This window comes from Aquarana catesbeiana, linkage group LG01, assembly GCF_042186555.1.
Source record: "Aquarana catesbeiana isolate 2022-GZ linkage group LG01, ASM4218655v1, whole genome shotgun sequence".
Taxonomy (NCBI): domain Eukaryota; kingdom Metazoa; phylum Chordata; class Amphibia; order Anura; family Ranidae; genus Aquarana; species Aquarana catesbeiana.
This window is the reverse complement of record NC_133324.1, coordinates 722,376,795-722,397,728: the sequence shown is the minus strand read 5'-3', so window position 1 is coordinate 722,397,728 and position 20,934 is coordinate 722,376,795.

The following is a 20,934-nucleotide window of genomic DNA, read 5'->3' as shown; positions in this document are numbered from 1 at the left end:
ATCCAACCGTGTGTACGGGGCATTAAAGTGGAACTTTAGTCAGAAAGTCCTGCTAGATCACTTCAGGCTGACCCCTTTAGCAGGTATAGCTATGTAAAGCTATTGTAAATGTAGCTATAGCTACATTAAAAATAAGTGTCTATATTGTTTAAAATCCAGTGATACACTGTCTCACCCTGCTCTGCACATGGTCAGTTGCTCTCCATTTTTAAGCATTTTTAGGCACTTCTGAGTTTGTAGAGGCTGATTTGCTGACAGGCTCAAAGTGGAAATAAACCCTCTGACCCTTTACAGCCAAGGAAGCTGTTTCTGTATGATCTGCAACTGCCATGGTGCCACACTGTGTGATCAGTTAGGACACCAACCATTTGATGGTTTGACAGTTTGGTTGAGGACACAATCAAATCAAACAATTTTTTTGAAACTGGTAAATCGATGGGTTTAATAGTGTGATTTACAGTTGGGGTTTTGGTCTTCAGCAAAATGGCAGCCTCCAGCAAGAAGAAACAAGAGCAATGCTGGAGACAATTTACAGCACACACTATTTTGGTAGCATAATTATTAATGTAGAATGTATGTTGCTAAAGTACATTATTTGTTATGAAATTGTTATGGGTAAAGTTCCGCTTTTCAGTATACAGTAGTGGTTAGGTTGACCACAGATAATGCAGATGGAAAGTCCATAGTAAAAGTTTTCCATTTGAAACACTTGCATCTATGTTCATACTCCATTTATAGAACACTCTCCCTCCCTTGTTAACAATGAGCTCCCTCAATGTTTTGTTAGACGCAGTTACCAGGATTAACAAAAGTTCTGACATTTTGGAGCAGAAAAATCCCAAAAGTAGGGTACGTTCTTAGAACATGGTTATGCTTGGTATTTTAGTTGTTAGATAAAACACTAACTACTACAACACCTAAAGGCATTGATGTATATATATAGGAGCTCAGAAGTCCTGAAATCTGGAAATGTAATATTTTTTTACCTTGGTTTATTTGTAATAAAAAATCACTGATTCTGCATTGAATCAAAGCTCAGTCCTGATCATAGACAACTCTCCTTTCAATAAATTTCTTCTTTCTAACAGTCTTTGAAACTGCTGACATGACATTTTCCAAACAGAGGACGCTAACATAAATTAAACACCAGAATGAACTATTTTAATAGGATCAAGTGGGCAACTACAAGCCAAGAAATAGTGGAAGTTGGCTGGTGTTTTGAGCCTCCTGTGAAATATATGTGAGAAGATTAAAATGTCAAATCAATTTCTGTTCAACCACCGGCTTGTTTAACTCATAACATGAGAGGCACTAGGCTGGATCATAAGGTAAACTGTAATTTGATTGAAACTTCATTAACAGTAAAACTACTGGGACATAAATGAGGTCAGATAGGTCATGTAAGGCTATACAATCTTTCACTAAATTTCATTATACTTCTGTTGGCAGTGTCTGATGACCTTGTTAGATAGCAAAATTTTTTTTTTGGACAGTGCTATAAAATTGCAATACTATTGGTCGTGTTTATTTCTAAAGTATTCAAGGAGATCACAGAGAAACATGACCATAAGGCCTCATGCACACTGGACATTATAAAAACACCAGTAGCGTTATGCCGCATACACACGACCGGACTTTCCGGCAGAAAAGGTCTGACGGAACAAATCCGTTGGACATTCCGATCATGTGTGGGCTTCATCGGACCTTCAACTGACCTTTTTTGTCAAAAATTCTGACGGACCTAGAAATAGAACACGTTTCAAATCTTTCCGACGGACTTGATTCCTATCGAAAAAAATGTTCGTCTGTATGCTAGTCCGACGGACCGAAAATGACGCAAGGGCAGCTATTGGCTACTGGCTATTGATCTTCCTTTTCTAGTCCGGTCGTACGTCATCACGTTTGAAAGAATCGGACTTTGGTGTGATCGTGTGTAGGCAAGTCTGTTTCCTCTGAACTCCGTCGGAACTCCGTTGAAAAGTCCTTCAGAGTTCAGTCCGACGAGAAGTCCGCTCTTGTGTACGTGGCATTAGCTGTAGAAAACTGTAGCTGTAGAGTGAGTTTTGCAGTGTTTTTGCATTCATGTTTTTCAGCGTTTTTTAACTGTAGCGGTTTTTAGCTTTTTTTTTTTTGCAAAACTATACTCCCACAAAAGCTTTTGGCTCAAGCTTTTATCAGAATTAGAGCATTTTTACAGCTGAAAAACTCCTCTTAAAACCCACTAGTTCTGTGTTTTTTTCAAACCAGAAAACGTCCCTGCCAAAAACCACTGATAACAGCCCATGTGTGCATGGACACATAGGACAACATGCTGGAGAGTTTATTGACTGTAGAAAAAAATGTCTGAAGCCAAAAGCAGCTGTAAAAACGTTCCAGTGTACATGAGGCCTTTAGTGAACAAAAAATGGTGTTTAAAGACAAAATGGGCATATGTATGCCCAATTATACCACTGCTCATATTATCTGTAGCAGTACAGGGTCTGACTCCTACGGAGTGCATCTGTCACCTGGTCTCAGGTGACCTGACACTATACTCAGATGGCACATAATTGTATTCGAAAATAGGAAGTTAGAATAATATGTTAGTACCCAATCAGGGTATAGCGAGACAGATTTGTTTGTAGATTATTTATGTATTTTATTCTGTGCAGGAATGTCCTGAGCAGGACTTGCTGCATGATACATAATATTGTAAGTGCCTACGGGCTTACTAATATAAACATATTTCTACCTACTTTTATTTTTTTTAAAGATATATTTATTAATAGTTTTCAGGGCTTTTTTTCAGCAGGAACGCAGGGGAACGCAGTTCCGGCACCTCCAGCACTGAATGTATGTAATAGCATGGGGTGTGGGGTGTGCTGGAGGGTCTATTGATGTTGGCTGCTGGGGGATCCATTGTTACTGGTGGGGATCTGATTTTGTGTGAGGGTCTATTGTTGCTGATGGGGAATCTATTGTTGCTGGGGGGTCTTATGTTGCTGGAGGGAATGTACTGTTGAGGGAGAGCTCTATTTTTACTGGCTGCTGGAGGATCTATTGATGCTGGCTGCTGGGAGATCTGTTGTTGCTGCTGGCGGGTATAATGTTGTTTGGGTGGATATTTTGTTACTGGGTGTGATATTTTGTTGTGGGTAGTTCACTGTTCACTGCAGGGAATCTATTGTTGTTGGGGTTGAGTCCATTGTTGCTGGGGGAGTCTATTGTTGTGTGGCGATCTATTGCTGGGATTCTATTGTTGCTGGCTGCAGGGGATCTATTTTACTGCTTTTCTTTTTATCATCAACATGTTTCATACAAATGATTTAGCACAACAAAACGATACTGTCATGGTTATGCAGTAATCTTTCTCTGTCAGCTTACCTTCTCCTCATGTGTTCAGACTAAGAGGCCAGCCACTCACACCTGGCTGGTTTTATAACCTCTCCTCTAAGCATGGCCCCACCCCAGACCCTATCAGGGAACCCTATATTAACCTGTGCACTGCAAGCCAGCAGTGCTGATCAACCATTGTGTGTTAGCTTTTGTGTGTACTTGCTGTGTTTCCTACGTCTGATTCCAGTTACCAACTTTGGCCTGTTCTCGACCTTCCCTGTCTGCTTGTGACCCTGACCTTTGGCGTGTCCCCGACTATCCCTGTTTGCCTGTGACCCTGAACCTTGGCGTGAACTCTGTTGTCCGTGTCTGCTTGTGGCCCCGACCTTGGCTTATTCCCTTACTATCCCCTTCCTCCTGTTGCCTACTGTGGGTGTGAGCTGGGGGAACATGGGGGTCGCGACCTGGAGCCAGTTGCAGCCCAGTCTATCCTCACCACTAGAGGCTCTGGCGAACACTGGCTGGCTCTTAAACTCCGCACCCTAGGGAATCTTACGCTCTAACCCCGGTAGGAACCGTGTTGGGGTTCCAGCGGCCCTGCCTTCCTTACCACCCTGACTCCCATCCACATCAGTCAGCCGTAGGGTCCACTACCTTGCGGAGCACTCCTGATCCCAACGGTGTGCATCTGTCACCTAGCCTCAAGGTGATCTGACAGTTTGATCAGCCATGGACCCGGCTGATGTGCCACTACCCATAGATGATCCATTACAGGGCTTAGTTCACAGACTTGAGACCCAGGAATTACATCAGACTCAAGTGATGTGATTCCTTCAGGATTTGGCATCCCGTTTTGAACAGGTTCAGGCCTCATTAGGACCCTCGGTTCAACAACCTCAACCGCTATCTGCTGCTGCACCTAGTGCACCAGTCGCAGCCATACATTCATTACAACTGTCAGCTCCGGCCCGTTTTTCTGGGGACTCCAATGCTTGCAGGGGGTTCCTTAGCCAGTGCACAATTCATTTTGAACTTCAGCCCCAAAACTTCCTGTCCGATCGGGCGAAATTTGCCTATATTATATCCCTCCTGTCCGGCGAGGGGCTAGCTTGGGCTGCCCCTCTGTGGGAACTAAATGATCCAGTGGTTTCTAGCCTGTCTGATTTCTTGAAACTTTTTTGGAATATCTTCGAGGAACCGGGTCGTGTCTCCTCAGTGGCTAGCGCTGTTTTACAACTCCGTCAAGAGTCCGCTTCTGTGGGACAGTATGCTTTTCAGTTCCGTATCCTCACAGCTGAATTGAGCTGGAATAATGAGGCCCTAGTTGCAACCTTTTTACATGGCCTCTCTGATAGAGTGAAGGATGAATTAGCAGGAAGATCCCTTCCTGCTGATCTGGACGGTGTCATCACCTTGTGTAACCATTTTCGCTTTCAGGAGAGGGCCCTGGAAAAAAGACGCCAGCACTCTGTTCCTTAGGCAGCCTGAGCTCCCAGTCCCCTCTCTTCAATCCGAGGAGCACCCCCTGCCTGCTGAGGAACCTATGTAGCTGGGCTGGACCAAGTTGTCTCTTGAAGAATGCGCTAGGCGCAGAACTCTGGGCCCGTGCCTCTATTGTGGGGCCAAAGGTCATTTTTGTGACACTTGTTCTCTTCGTCCGGAAAAACGATCGGGGCTAATACATCTGGAAGGTGGAGTATTAGACCCTGAAATATCACCTTCTCGTCTTCTTCCTTCTGTGCTCTTTCATGTCGGCGCTTCCTCTCGTTCAGTCTCGGCACATCTGGATTCCGGAGCCGCTGGCAATTTCATGGATTGGGAAACTGCATCTTCCATCTTACCCTTTTGCCCCTTTCAACGCCATTGTTGGTCTTGGCGATTGATGGCACTGTTCTCCCAGGGGGTCCTATCCGCTTCCAGACCCTCCCTGTTAAGATGTCGGTAGGGACACTCCACCAGGAGTGGATATCCTTCCTTGTCTTACCTAAGGCTTCATCTCCTATCATATTAGGTCTTCCTTGGTTACGGTTCCATTCTCCACACATTGACTGGACTGCTGGATGGATCCTGGCTTGGGGTTCCTCCTGTTCCTCATCCTGCTTACTCAAGGTTACCCCAAAAGAGAAACTTCCTGTTGCCACCATCCCAGTATCTTCTGCTCTTCCCGCTGCATATAGCAATTTCTGGAATGTCTCCTGCAATAGTCGTGCTGAGGCACTCTCTGGGTCATGTGGTACTCTGGATGAGGAGCCCACCTGTGAACTTGAGCCGATCATTCACTCCAGTTTGCATGGTCATTTACCTTTGCCTGTTCCTGGGCCCCCTTGGACGCACACCCAGGCTGACTCGTCCACCAGTTCCACAGTCACTACGCTATGTGATGCAATTCTGGTGGTCGCTGCACCTGGCAATGCTTTTCAGTTGGCCTCTGCACCAGTTCAGCCTATGCCCAGTGAAGCTATCCAGCTTGACTTCTGTGACACATTACTTTCTAACCAACCTGGTCTCAGGGATCCATTGACTTCTGCCCAGTCAGATGATCCTGTGCTGGATGTCCAGCTTATCTTTAAGGGTCTGGGGGACCCTGCTCAGACTCCTGATGGTCTTCTTATGCCTTTATCCATTCCTAAGAAGCCTTTAGCCCTCAATAAGTCCTCTCGTCCTCTCCCTACCTTGGTTTCGGTCTCTGAGGATAATCTTAAGTACGAGGTTAGTCAAGTGACCCTGACCTTTGGCGTGTCCCCGACTATCCCTGTTTGCCTGTGACCCTGAACCTTGGTGTGAACTCTGTTTTCCTTGTCTGCTTGTGGCCCCGACCTTGGCTTATTCCCTTACTATCCCTATCCTCCTGTTGCCTACTGTGGGTGTGAGCTGGGGACCCTGGGGTCGCGACCTGGAGCCAGTTGCAGCCCAGTCCATCCTCACCACTAGAGGCTCTGGTGAACACCTGTTGGCTCTTAGACTCCGCACCCCAGGGAATCTTACGCTCTAACCCCGGTAGGATCTGTGTTGGCGTTCCAGCGGCCCTGCCTTCCTTACCACCCTGACTCCCATCCGCAGCAGTCAGCCGTAGGGTCCACTACCTTGCGGTGCACTCCTGATCCCAACGGTGTGCATCTGTCACCTAGCCTCAAGGTGACCTGACAGATACTTGGTTCTGTATTCTCTAAAAGGGGCAGTACTGGTAGGTGGGTAGGGCGTGGAATCAAGGGACTGTGGTCAGAGGTGGGTAGGGGCAGAGACAAGAGGTGACTCAGACGGGGGGAGTTCCTGCACCTATTCTTCGAGAAAAAAAGCCCTGATAGTTTTACATAAACAGCAAAAAACAAACAATATAGGGTACAACTGTAACCAGACTGTGCCTCTCAAGTTCCACAGGTAATATGCACATGCAAGAAAAAAAATACAGCTTTAGCATTTAACTCTTCATACAATGAAAAGCTAGTGAAATATTACAATTTTACAGGGACATGCGTAAGAGTAGAGGTCAGTACTACTGGTAAGTCTCCTGAACTTACAGATCCCAAAGTAAGAGGGCTGGACACCCATCTATGCCATAATTTTTTAAAAAGGAGTGGTTGCTTTCGGAGCTCAAAGGTAATCTTATACAGAGGTAAACTATTATTAATCAGCTGAAGCCAAGTGGTTATAGTGGGTCATGAATTCCCTTTCCAGCTCAGAAGAATAGTCTTTTTTGCGTAAAAATATAAAATGCATAACGATCGTTTAATGTGAGTAGAAACAGAAAGTTCACCAAAAATACCCAATAGACAATTTTTAGGATGTAAAATGTTAGGTAGACCTAGGACAGTGGATAGAAATTAATCAACTTCGAACCAGAATGAAGAAACTATGGGACAGAACCAGAAACAATGGATGAAATTGACTGGATTTCCACAGCCTCGGAAACACTCAGGTGTGGAGCGCAGTCCCATTTTGCACATTCGATAGGGAGTGAGGTGTTTATGATGAAATATCTTTATTTATTATTATTATTATTATTATACAGGATTTATATAGCGCCGGCAGTTTACGCAGCGTTTTACAACATTAGGGCAGACAGTACAAGTACAATACAATTCAATACAGGAGGAATCAGAGGGCCTTGCTCGTTAGAGCTTACAATCTGGAGAAAATAGTGCAGTTGTTAGATGGAGGCAGGATAGGCTTCTCTGAAGAGGAAAGTTTTCAGGGATCGCCTAAAAGTGGATACATTTGGAGACAGTCTGACAGATTGGGGTAGGAAATTCCAGAGGATGGGCAAGGCTCGGGAGAAGTCCTGGAGGCGGATATGGGAGGAGGTGATGAGGGAGCTAGAGAGCAGGAGGTCTTGGGAGGAACGGAGATGGTGATTAGGTTGGTATTTTGAGACTAGGCTAGTGATGTAGCCTGGGGGCAGAGTTGTGGATGGCTTTGTAACTTATTGTTAGTATTTTGAATTTAATTCCTTGGGCGAGTGGTAGCCAATGGAGGGATTGGCAGAGAGGGGTCGCAGACACTGAGCGGTTTGTAAAGTGGATGAGTCTGGCAGCAGCATTCATGATGGACTAAAGAGGGGATAGTCTATTTAAAGGTAAGACAATGAGGAGGGAGTTGCCGTAGTCGAGGCGAGAGATAACCAGGGAGTGAATCAGGAGCTTTGTGGTCTCATTGGTTAGAAAGGGACGTAGTTTAGAGATGTTGCGGAGGTTGAGGTGGCAAGCTTTGGAATGTGATTGGATGTGGGGCCGAAAGGAGAGTTCAGAATCCAGGATAACACCTAGCATCCTGACATGTGGGGACGGGTGGATGGTTTTGCCATTGCTCTTATTTGTATAACTCTATCTCTAGAGGCTATGACTGAACCTTTGAAAGGTATCTACACATTCAGTCCAGTCTTCTTCCGTCATCTGGATATTCAAAGCAGCCTATCGGGCTTGCACAGTCGCAAACCGCGGGTTAGAATCAGCCATTAGTGCAGAGTAATATTGGGAGATCAATTTAGTATTATCCGAATTTCTGAGTAATTTCTTGAGTGGGGCCATTTGCAGTGGGAACAAGAGTGAGCCAAATTGAGCTCCAAGAGCGTGGCGAAGCTGAAAATAAAAAAACAAAGAAGGAGGCGCATGCGCAGCAGCTCCATGGACGGTCGCTCGTTCTGAGAGCTCCGCTCCACTCCGGCCAGCATACACCGCCACAGCCACGAGAAGCGGCGGAACCAACACATCGGACCCCCCCCTTATCTCCCGGAGTCCTGGGGGACCCCCTCGCATGATCAGGGGCTCAGCAAGACGGGACCTTTCCCGATCCCTGGACCCCGGACCGCGGACCGCGGCCTACACGAAAATGGCGGCCGCTAGCGCCGCACGAGGCCCCATAAAGAATCCAGCGGCATCCCTGGAAGACTTCCCTCCTCTGCCTTCACATGCAGACAAGATAAACCCACCAACAGTGAGTAATCCCCTGGATGGGATATTTCCAGCATCCCCCACTGATTCTCTAGGATGTAGCCCTATGGAAGTTCCCCCCCTGACCCAGATGGAGGAGAGATGCTCCACATCCAGCCCTCGGCCTACCTCTCCTGGCCCTATCCCCACAGATTTCACAGCCTTAATGGATACCTTTTCTAACATGCTCTCAAGAGGGTTAGCACTAAATGCCTCACAAATCACCACCACTATACAGGCAGACTTACAGCAATTGGGCATTAGAATTGAGGCAATTGAATCAAAGACTGATCAAATCGCAGCAGTCGCCAACCAGAACACAGACAGGATCCAAGAATTACATGAACAACTGGACATGGCATACTCAAAACTCGATGACCTTGAAAATAGGTCTCGTAGATATAATTTTAGGCTAAGAGGACTTCCAGAATCGTTCAAAGACACAGATAAAATCGTTCGCTCATTCATCAAACACTTACTTCCGGACATTCCAGAATACAGATTGGAGTTAGACCGAGCGCACAGGGCCTTACAACCTCCGCGCCAGGACGGCTTGCCCAGAGACATAGTGGTTAAACCCCACTTCTTCAGAGTTAAAGAGGAGGTTATGCACAGAGCAAGAGAAACAGAAAATCTCTCCTTTCAAGGGCACCCGATCCAAATATTCGCGGATCTTTCTCCTCTTACGATACAGAAACGGAGATCCTTGAAGCCTCTTTTGAGCTGCTTATCGCAGAAATCGATCGCTTACAGATGGTCGTTCCCTTTTCGCCTCAACTTTGCCTACCTAAATAAATCATACAGCTTCACTAACTTTGGTGACGGAGAAAGGCTACTGCTGCAACTGGGCCTTATTTCACACTCGCCAGCACCACCTGCCGAGATGGACCCTAGAACCCCTCAATCAACAAAAAGACCACCACCCTCAAGTCCCATCCAACCCTTATGGCACAAGCAACAGGCCAAGAGATCCAAAGATGGTCGCCCTCCATGAAGAACAGTCTACTATCAACAGAATTAACCCCCTTTTTACTCCCCAGGAACTCCTGCGGTAGTCTTTTGAAAATGGGACACTGACTTCCTTAACCCCCGTTTTCTCCTGGCAGAACCCTAGCCAGATTCGTTTTGAGATTTTTCCCCCTCCCCCCCCCTTTTTTTTTTTTTTTTCTTTCTTTTCCTTCCTGTTTTTTTGATGCTGAGAAGTTTATGTTTCGCTTCATCTCTCCCAGGACTCCTTTTAGCATGTTTTTTCATGGTTTCAATTTTGGTATTATTTTTGGCGGTTTGGCCGGAGTGGCGGCACTTCGCCTCCACAAGTCTCTGAGTGGTATTTTCCCCCACTCAGAGACACTTCCATGACCCCATTTGGGGGGGGTTTTGTTCTAAGGGAAAACCTTGCAGGAGGCAAACACCCACCTTTCCCTCCTGTAGGGGTTCTTGAAAGTTACTCAGTTTTAACTGAAATGTTTTCTTGGATATGGTTCTTGATCTATACTGCTTTTGACATGTCTGGTCTCTCCCACCCAGGGTCAACCCTTCTTCATTTCCTCACCTCTCCCTCCCACCTATCCCCGGAGTCACTCAGGAGTCACACGAGGCAGTTGCTACTAGGAATCCCAGGAACTCAGGCCGTGGAGGACTGGACGCAGGTACAAATCTTGAAATCCCAGGTAAGCACTGGTTATGTGGGACGCTCATCCCCCCTTCTGATCCATGCACTCTGACACACTGATGCCCCCCCATCCCCTCTGTATTGCCACACACAATGTGCAGGGAATGAATTCTCCAGTTAAAAGACGCAAATTATTTAACCTATACAAATCACAAAAAATAGTAATTCTTTTATTACAAGAAACTCACTTCCCATCCTCATACAATCCCTCCTTCCTCCATGGTCACTACACTCAGTTTTTTCTCTCCAATGCTGACAATAAGACAAAAGGGGTTGCTATTTGCTTCGCAAAACATCTTAAATTTTCTCCCACAGATGTTATTAAGGACCAAGCGGGCAGATTTCTGTTAGTAAAGGGCACGATTGAAGGATCAATGCACTCATTTATCTCTTACTATGCCCCGAATAAAGGCCAGGCTTCCTTCATCTCCACAATGATGTCCACACTAGGCCCAAAACTTGAGGGGAAAATCATAATGGGAGGAGACACAAATCTCCCTTTTGACATCTCACTGGACAAAGCGGGCTCTGGTCCTCCTCGTCCTAGAAAACCTCCAAAACAAAGCACTAAAATAGCCTCCACGCTGTGTTCCTTGGGCCTTGTGGACATCTGGAGGGAATTGAATCCTAAGGCCAGGGACTTCACTCATTATTCCGCCCCACACCACCTCTACACAAGAATCGACCACATTTTTATTCATTCACAAAACATTCCTAGAGCTCTCAAAGCAATTATCAGGGACTCCCCTATATCTGACCACTCGATGGTTGTCTTATATATGCAGCAATCCCCCAACCCGGGCAACAAATTTATATGGCGCCTCAATGAAGGGCTCCTCAGTGACCCAATACAATGTTCAATCGTAGCAAAAGAGATACAGGAATACTTCCGTTTAAACGATACTGAAGAGGTCTCTCCGGAGATGCTGTGGGCTGCTCATAAGGCAGTACTCAGAGGAAAAATCATTCAAATCTCCACCAACCTTAAGAAGGAACGTACAGCTGATATCAATAACCTTCGGCTTAAATTCCAATCTTTATGTAGAGCCCACAAACGGAACCCCACCAAAGATTCTCTAGAGGCGCTGGAGAATGCGAGGACTTCTCTAAACCTGGCCCTTACCTCCGAGGCTGAGAAACAGCTCCGGTGGTCGGGTGCACGCTTTTATCACCAAAATGGCAAAATAGGAACCAAATTAGCAGCCAAATTGTCACCAAGACCGAGATCGATCGCCTTCCCCAAAATTCGCACCCCATCAGGTGATCTCACCCAAAACCCAAAACGGATAATGGAAACATTCCACGACTTTTACACTTCACTATATAAAAAGGAAAAAGCACCATCTAATCATTCCATATCAGAATTCTTAGACAACCTACCCCTTCCCAAATTATCTCCGGACCACTCGGAACTTCTAGAGGGTCCAATTACTGAACCCAAAGTGCTCGCGGTAATTAAACACCTGAAACAAAACGGCTTCTCCGTTGGCTATTATAAAAAATTTGGTCCCATATTAACCCCGTACTTAGTCAGATTCTTTAATTCCCTCGGGTCTGAATCTCCCCTGGATAAAGCCCTAAATCTTGCCTTCATTTCGGTTATTCCGAAACCCGGCAAAGACACGACTATGGTTGCCAATTATCGCCCTATCTCCTTAATCAATAACGATTTAAAAATCTTAACTAAAGTTCTCTCCAACCGGCTAGCGTCCTGTATAGCTCTCTATGTTAACAAGGACCAGGTGGGCTTTATCCCGGGGAGACAAGGTCCTGACCAGATCAGGAGAGCAGTCGACATCATTTCTTTACTCAATTCTCAATGGGATGGGGGTCCCCCACAACATGGGTATCTGTTGTCCGTTGACCTGCAGAAGGCCTTCGACACAGTTTCCTGGCCATACCTATTCCAGGTTCTAGACCGGTGGGGTTTTGGTCCACGATTCTTGAGCATTCTTAGGGCCCTGTACTCTGGCCCAAGTGCACAGGTCAGACTGCAGGGCTTTTACTCCGAGCCCCTTACTATAGAAAGAGGAACTAGACAGGGTTGCCCTCTATCCCCCCTTCTGTTCGCCATAGCCATGGAATCCCTGGCTGTTGCGATTAGGAACCATCCCGACATTAAAGGGGTGATGTGTGGCAAACAGGAGCACAAATGTGCCCTTTTTGCGTATGATTTATTACTCTTCGTGACATCTCCTCTGATCTCCACTCCTAATATATTCTCTTTACTTGATAAATTTGGTGACATATCGGGTCTGCGAGTCAATGTATCCAAATCCTCCGCCCTGAACATTACGGTCCCACCCAATACCCTAAGTAGCCTACAAAACCACTTTCCATTTTCATGGAATGAGGTCTCTCTCCCTTATTTGGGAGTACACCTCACGGCAAGTATAGCCTCTCTCTATTCCTCCAACTACCCGGCCATACTCCGCAAATTGATATCGGACCTTTCCCTCTGGGATAATCACAACCTACCCTGGCTGGGCCGTATTAATGCGGTCAAAATGACTCTCCTCCCACGCATACTATACTTATTCAGATCCTTGCCCATCCCAATCCAAAAATCGCAAGTACAACCACTCCAGTCCAAAATCATAAAATTTATTTGGGGCCCGAAGGGAAGTCGCTGCGCTCAAAATATCCTTTTCAGGTCTAAATCACAAGGGGGTCTAGCACTTCCCAATATTTGGTGGTACTATCAAGCAGCCCAGTTAGCTCAAATCTCCGTCGTATACTCAAAAGGCCCGAAACCTGATTGGGTCACAATGGAACGCCAAGCAGTCCCTCTCCACACAATTGACTTTTTGTTGTGGTCTCCTACTAAATCGAGACCGCCCATACTTGCCCCCACGTTGTCTCATTCTCTGGCCCTATGCGACCGACTTTATAAAAACTCCTCATTGATTTCCTCCCTCAAACCCCTCACACATATTTTTCATAACCCCGACTTTCCGCCAGGAATGAACATCTTAGCGTTTAGTTGGTGGCTGAATAAGGGATTACTCAGAATAGGGAACTATTTCTCCCCCACAGGTCCTCTCACTCTGGCTTTCTGCACTAGCAAGCTGGAAATGCCTCAGGCTGAACGTTTTCGCTTTATGCAAATACAACATTTCCTTAATTCCCTCTGGCCAAATAAATCAATACCCCCCTCAATATCTAACTACGAGTCTTGGTGTGCGGGTGCAGTGGATCAGAGAGGGGGGATTTCCATCATATATGCATCACTAGCGTCAGTAGCGGCCAAGCCTCCATACGCCTTATCCTGGGAAAAGGACCTGGACCTCTCGTGGGACAGTGACCAATGGTTCTCCTGCTTCCAGCGCTCTTTTAAAGGTATATTAAATGTTTCTCTCATGGAGGGTAGCATCAAGGTACTCATGAGGTGGTATAGGGTTCCTTCTCTTCTTGCAAAGATATACCCTGACGCTTCCCCACTGTGTTTTAGAGGATGTGGCCATGTAGGGACAATGTCTCATGTATGGTGGGCTTGCCCCCGCATACGGAGTCTATGGAACAAAATTTTCTCGGTAATACGTAAAATAACCTCTGTTCATATTCCTCAATCTCCAGAGATAGCTCTACTGAATATGAAAGTGGAAAAAGTAGATAAATATACACAGAAATTGATATTCTTCATCCTTCTGGGCACCAAAATCACAATTCTCTCTTGTTGGAAAAAACGCAGGGTTTCTTTTGCAGCGGTGAAGCATAAAATATCCTGGATTATGGCGCAAGAGAAGATTGTTAGCATTATACAGGACAAAACCCGTATTTTCGAATTAACCTGGGAACCTTAGGCTAATTTTTGCCATATCTCCTTATGCCCTGGTGTTAGTTTACCAGGGCAACAGGCTCCCTGAGTGACTCCACGGATACTCCTCCTCCCTTGTGATTTTCCCCTCATCCCCCCCCCCCCCTTATCCTGGTTCTCCTTCCCCCTTTCCTACACTCCCTCAGTTTCACGGTTTTAAAGTAGCTGTAAGAAGTTGGACCTTGTCTCTTACCTATTAATACTTACCGGGAGAGTTTAAATAATACCTTAAGAAACCCCGGGCTTCATGAGGCTAGGGCATTTCTGTAATATGTAGCTCTCCTTCAGTTTGAAGATACGTAGCTAAGGTGGTTTGACCACTTGACAATAGAGACCAATGAAGTAGGGAATACATTGTTCCTACAATGGAACAAAATTATTTGACGCCTCTGGTGGGGGAGGCTGGGACTGAGATTGAGGGTTCAGGAGGGTGGGGCGATCCCTCGCCCACAGTGAGTTCCCATTTGGGGGTGGGTGACGGATAGCCTTGCCTGCTCCCTGAGCCCTTGAGTATATAAGATAGATCCTTCTATTACATACCAGTGTTCCTCTCCTCCCGGCTCCGCTATAACCCTGCCTCCTCTTGTCTTATGACCCTGCGGTAGTTTCTTCTTATTTCGTTCGAGCAAATGTGACCTGATATCCCAAGCTGCTTCGCTAGACTTGTTTTAAGGATTTTCATTAACGTGGCTTTATTCTAGTTCTCTCACTTATAAGCCCTGCATTAGGAGGCTAAGCCTCAGATTTACTTGTACTTCTAATTTCCCTTCTACCTTTATTCCATGTAATGTTTGATGCAAATTTTGTGTCTGATATATTTTTATTGTTAATAATAAAAAATTTATTCAAAGAAAAAAAAACAAAGAAGAGGGGGAAGGTTGAAATCCTCTCTTAGTTGGGCAAAGGCCCTGCTCAGTGTATAGATGACAGAAGTATTTAACACCTCTGGTTATCCAGTATTGTGGGTGAGGAATCATGAGTAATTCATGCAGTACGGGTTATTCCAGAGTGGGTTGTTAGGAGAGGCAGTCCAAGTGTCCTTAGAGAAATGGGTCACTATGGTGATAAAGAGAGACAGCATTGTTTGCAGGAGTGCCGTTCCTGGGAAAGCTGGCATTTGTGGTATATAATATTATGTGAAGTCACTAGTGAGGAGACTATAGCAGCTTCATTTTAATGGCACGATGATTCCAAAGGAAATTCGTGCAGAGGTAATCAATGCTATTGAAAAGAGATTTGGGGGTTTTACAGGGAGCATTAGCCATTATGTACAAAAGTTTAGGAAGAAAGATTGTTTTTAATAAATTGACTCTGCCTATGAGGTCTAATGGAAGATTCATCAACTGGTCAATGCGTTGCTGTAGTGGGGTAATAATAGGGCATAAGTTATTAGCTATATAGGAGTTCAGTGTTAATTGCACCACCACTGCCAGATAGCGGAAGGAACGAACCACTTGGAGTTGAGAATTTGGATGGACTACCTGTTCTGCCCCTGGATCCAATGGAAAAAGACTGGATTTGGACCAGTTGATCCTAAAGTCCGAGAATCCACCCAAATCCCCCATCTCTTGTAGCAGGGAGCAAAGAGATACAGAAGGGTCAGCCAAATATATGAGGGTATCATCAGCGCATGATGAAATTCGCTCCTCTATGGTACCAATAATGAGTCCCTGGATGGAGGATGAAGAACAGATCCGAACCTCCAGAGGCTCAATAACCAATGCAAAAAGAAGCAGAGACAAGGGGCACCCCTGCCGTGTTTCTCTTGAAATGGAGAATGTTGGAGAGACAGGGGTATTAACACAAATCCTAGCCACTGGATCAGTCTACAGGAGTCGTATCAAGGCAACCATTCGAGAACCAAACCCATACCGCTGTAACACCTTACACAAATAGGGCTATTCCACGCTTTTAAATGCCTTACATGTGTCTAAAGACACAATTACCCAAGTAGAAGAATGGTCATGGGGATATTGAAGATTCTGAAATAGTCTACATATGTTTATCCACATAGAGCGGCCAGGGACAAAACCCCCTTGTTCATTCCACACCAGATAAGGAACTATTTTATTTAGCCAGTTGGCCAGCACCTTTTCCAAAATGTTGGCATCCACATTAATTAGTGATATGGGCCTGTAAGAGTCACAATCCAATGGGTCTTTGCGGAGCTTAAGGGTAAGGACCATCAAGGCCTCCCGCATGGAGGCCGCATCAAAGGTACGCAAAAGATGGAATTTCCTTTCAAATTTGGCTGTTAGTGAATGTAACAAATACTAATTTATCCGAAGTTACGAATTATCTGAAATTTTGGATTTTCCGATTTTCGTTAATTCTCATGTTTCCGAATTAACAAATTTGTCGCATTTCGTCTAAAAACTAATTCGGGATGAAACAAATTGCACATGTCTAGTACTTATTTCAGATGATTGCAAAATTAGCAAACAGTGTGGTCAGGCAGCGAGGAAAGTGAACAGAATTCTAGGATGCATCACTAGGGGGATCACCAGCAGGAAGGAGGCTCTGTTTCCTCTATACAGATCTTTAGTGAGACCACATTTAGAATACTGTGTCCAGTTCTGGAGACCTCACTTACAAAAAGATATTGATAATGATAAGATAGAATGAGTCCAGAGACGGGTAACAGAAATGGTGACAAGTCTGGGGAAATAAAATATATCGAGAACGACTTCAGGAACTTAATATGTACAGTCTGGAGGAAATAAGGGAAAGGAGAGACATGACTGAAACCTTTATATACATCAAGGGGGTGAATAAGGTTCAGGAGGGCAGTATTTTCAATATGAAACCAAAATCAAAAACGTGGGGACATGACCTCAAACTTACAGTAGGAAAGTTCTAAAGTAATCTTAGAAAGTATTATTTTATTGAAAGTGTAGTTGATGCTAAGAATAGACTTCCAGAAGAGATAGTGAGCTAGTCAACAGTAAATGGCTTCAAACATGTATGGGAAAAACATAGATCTATGCTCAGTTAAAAAAAAAAAACATGTACAAAAATAAAAAACGGGCAGACTCAATGGACCACTAGGTCTTTTTTCTGCTGTCACTTTTCTATGTTTCTATGTCATGCTGGTATGTGTAGTTCCATGGTCAGTCTGTAATATGGCTTAGTCTGTCTGGGGACTACATCTCCCACAAATAATCATAGTTCTACCCAGCTTTGTCCTTCAGTCCACAGCAGCTCCATTTCCTCCTCCTCTCTGTGATTCCAGATAGTGAACAGGGCTTTTCTCCAGCTCTCTCTGTGGATGCATACAGTCCTTAAAGCAGCGCTCCACCCAAAAGGGGAAGCACTGCCTTCTCCCCCCCTCTGCTGCCACATTTGGCACCTTTCTTGGGGAGCGGGTACTTGGTTTTGACAGGTACCCGCTCCCAATTCCAGGTGAGCTCACCGCAGCAAACTGCAGCAAACCGCAATCTGGACGTTCGGCCCTCTCCTCCTTCCCCGCCGCCAGGCCAGCTGTGAAGCTGCAAGACTTCACTTCTGTTTTCCCTTAGTCGAGATGGCGGTGGCAGCACCCGAGAGCCAATTGAAAAATCGGCTCTGGTAAAGACACCGCTGGATTCGTGAACAGGTAGATGTATTTGTGGACAGTATTTGTGGCTGCTGACTTTACATTTGTTCTGAAGGAGCTCACTTTAACAATTTGAGAGGAGGAGAGGAAGTATAAGGCAGAATTAGTGATAGTGGCCCAGTTCCTGCTGCCAGAAAGAGCAGCACTTTGGACCAGGGGCTCAAATAAAATAACAAAAACAGCTTTTTTTCTCCAATATTCAACTTAAGTTCAGAGATTTCCCCTTCATCTAACCTCAGGTCATTCTGACCCACTGCGGTCTGTGACTGGACAATGAAAGGAAAAACAGCACAACAATGAGCTAATTTTTTGTCACTCTGCTTTCTTTTCCTATCAGCATGCTTCTTGTACTGCTTCTTCCTCTCACACGCCTGCTCTGCTATACAAGAACTGTAAGCAGTTGATACAAGGCTGAATTCAGATGCTTCAACTGCTTGCATTTAAAAATACATTTCATGATTTATTATTGATAAAAAAGTTGCATACATTTGTATGTTTTGTTCTGCCCATAGTTCAGCTTTAGGCACTGGATTATATTCCTTTAACTATATCACTTTTTTAATCTGCAAAGTAGTCTATTATTTAGTTAGTTTCTTTAGTGTGGTACTATGGCAAAATTAAAATTTACATATATGATGCACTCTGTCAATAGCATTAACACAGCAGTCTTTGTTTTTCTGAGTCCCCCTATAACATTGTTTTATTGCTACTTGCTTCTGCCAGTAAGTCTATTTTTACTTTACTTTACAAGACCAAGCTTTCCAGCAAAAAGTGGCAGTTAGCAGGTTGAGACAAACCATTTAGCACTTTATCCTAAAAGGAAAAAACTTTCTGTAACTGCTTAAAAGGCATTAGCTGCAGTTAGGCTTTAATTTGCCACTCTTGTAAATTTCACCTTAATCTACTAGTATATCTAATACTACCCTCTCCACAAGTTAGCAATGCTGCTTTCTAAGTGTGGCCATGTTGTTGTTCTATAGATAGAGTGGAGGAGTTTGTTTCTAAGAAAGGAAGTATGTTACTGACCAGATCACTAAGTGAAAATTAAAAGAAAAAGAGCCAAAAAAAAAACACTAATGCAGCTACCACATGTAAGGATTTGTAGGCTGCAATATATATACACACACATACACACACACACACACACACACACACACACAGTATCTCACAAAAGTGAGTACACCCCTCACATTTTTGAAAATATTTTATTATACTGTGTATACATATATAAAGACATTGCTGCCCCATGCTGAAAGGGCTAATCCTCTGTCTAGGGTGGGCCCTTTAACCTCTCAGACCTCGGATCGATGTACTATGCAATTTAAGATATATCTGGAATCAAGTCCCAAAGAATGACACGCACACGACAATTATGTCTTGGGAATTGACTGTATTTGATTTTCATCCTAGCGTCTTTATAGCAAATTACAAGTCACACAAAATATTCATAATAAGACATGCGCAGTAGATATTAATGCAGTTACAACTGGTCAAGACAAGTAGACTTTGTTCTCTGTTCTCAGCTGCTGAAGGAATGTGAGAGAATGTGTGAAAATTTATATAAGGAAGCGTGTGAGACAGCCCTTTTAGAAGAATCTCATGCTGATACAGACATTTGTAAGGGTAAAGGGGTATTCAAACTGTACATACTATAAAATGGAAGTTGGTGAATAATAAGATGACTGAAACAAAACAAGATGGATGCTTAGCATAACCTTTCAATCCCCTCTTAAAGCCATAAATATGACTTTCTACAGATCTGTAGCCTCCTGAAATCTACGGTTCTATCTACGTTTGTTGTATTCATTTACATAAAGCTGCAGATATTGTGCATATGCGTGAGAAGATTGGTCTGGTGTAGTACATTTGCTAATACAAAGCAAAATAAGCTTGAAAATCAGATAGCCTATCAATCCTAACAATAGTACTACAATAATCATAATCACTATGTCCTTTAACCATGAAAACATTCCACCTAAACCCAAACTAGAAAAGGGGTTCCATCCATAATTACCTATGTCTCTTGCTTGTTTCATTAATTGATTTACCTGTGTTCGGTGTTGATTAATAACGTCATAGTAGTCTGGGATTTCCAGGCTGGTATTGTGAATCCATGTACAACATTCATAAGACTGGGTCATTTCACATAAACCTGTTAGAGCTGCACTCATGCTTTCAATATTTAATTCATGTAACTCTAGTTGTTTTCTAATTACTCTGAGCTCGACATTGAGTAGTTCTATATCTTGGGAGTTTTTTTCCATAACATCATTTATTAGACTAGTGTAGTTACTTAATTTGTTCATCATGGTTATATCCCATCCTGTCCAGGATGGAAACCATGTCCATAGGTGGGTTTTCTCTCTTGTATTTATAAGTTAACCTATGTACTGGACTTGAAGTAATTTGTATGTGATGCTCCTGAGTCTGGCCTAGGGCTGACATGATTGGTACCAACTGTGCTAAATAACACCATCGTTTCACTCCTGTGGGGATGCATAGGTAACAAATTTTACCACAGCATATGTATATATGGTTTTCCAATGAAAAACTTCTTAGAGACCTATGTTGGGGCTCAGGTCCAGCCTTAAGCGCAGCACTAACAAGTTTACCCACAAGTATCCCAGAGGTTGTATTCTTGTATGTAGTAAGTTTACTAATGGTGTTGTTAAAGGATTGATTTTTGTAAACTACACAACAGACCTGTATGTGTAAAATCACTAGTGCGGATGGAAATACCCTTTGAAATGTTAAATACTGACTTGGAGCACATACCTACTCCTTTGGATGCATTGCCTAACTGAACACACCACTCGGGTTCATGTGTCATTCCTAAAGTGTAAAACATAATACTCTGATTGCGGTATCCTTCTGAGACATTCTTAATACTTAAGACTAGAGTATTTTTCAATAATGACTTGAGGTTTAGAGGGACAGCTAAAAGTGAGATCCTAGCAGTTTCTGGGTGTAACTTACTACAAATCTAGCATTTGTCATATCCTGACTTTCTAGCATAAGCATATTTAAATTTTAACAGTAACATCTTTCCAGAAAAACCTGTTTCTTTGATCAATTCATTAGAGACATCTCTTTTACTGTGATCTCTAGG